The following is a 914-nucleotide window of genomic DNA, read 5'->3' as shown; positions in this document are numbered from 1 at the left end:
TAACCGGCCCCTCCCCCTCCCCTTCCCCGCCCCTCCCAGCCGCCACACCGCCGCCCCTCTCGCTTCGGTGTGGCGGCACTTGGGTCCTCCTTCCGCCACGCACGTGATGCACACACGCGCACGGAGACAGGCAACGGGCACAGACATAGAAGGGTACCAACCCAACAGAAAAAAAAAAGAGGATGGCGGACAGGCAAGGAGGAACGCCGAGGAGGGGGTGGGGGCGGCATGGATGGATATATGGAAACAACGGCAGTTCACGCCTACAAGATAGAGAACACCCATACTGACAACACCCACGCCTTACATATATAGATAGATACATACAGGTACACATACGCACGTGCACGAGCATCTATGTAGACCCCTGCCTAGTAGAATGAGGCGCCTACATGCATCTCTCTCCCTCTTCCACACCCACGCGCACACGCAAGCGGTCTGCGTCTGAGTGTGGGCTCCCTGGTCAGGAAGGCACTTTATGGCAGTTATATATGCACATATGCGTCTGTGCGTATCTCCCTACCCATGGGCACGACCCGCCTCGTCGTCTCGCTTTTCCCATGCTGCAAGCACCACCACCGCTCACCTCTCTGCGCGTCGGTCTCGGCCGCTTCCGCACAGCTCGGCCCACCAACGACAGAGATCGCGCTGCGCCCCTCCCTCGCTTCATGGCGCTTCCGACACCGTGCGATCACATACCCCCCCCCCCAAATCCAACAACGAAACGCTTGCTTGCAGCACCACGCCCGACATATACAGACACATACGCGCCCCTCAGCATAACCGCCAGCGGACGCACGCTCACCGGAGACGAGTCGTTCCCTGAGCTCCTCCTCAGCCCTCGTCATCCTTCGCGAGGCGATGTGCGTCCTTTCTTCTTCGCGAAGAGGAAGGGGGTGTGGGTGGTGGGGGAT

The sequence above is a fragment of the Leishmania donovani genome, chromosome 1 (genome assembly GCF_000227135.1).
Source record: "Leishmania donovani BPK282A1 complete genome, chromosome 1".
In the NCBI taxonomy this organism is placed as follows: Eukaryota; Euglenozoa; class Kinetoplastea; order Trypanosomatida; family Trypanosomatidae; genus Leishmania; species Leishmania donovani.
The sequence above is the reverse complement of the archived record's forward strand: the minus strand, read 5'-3'. Positions refer to the sequence as shown.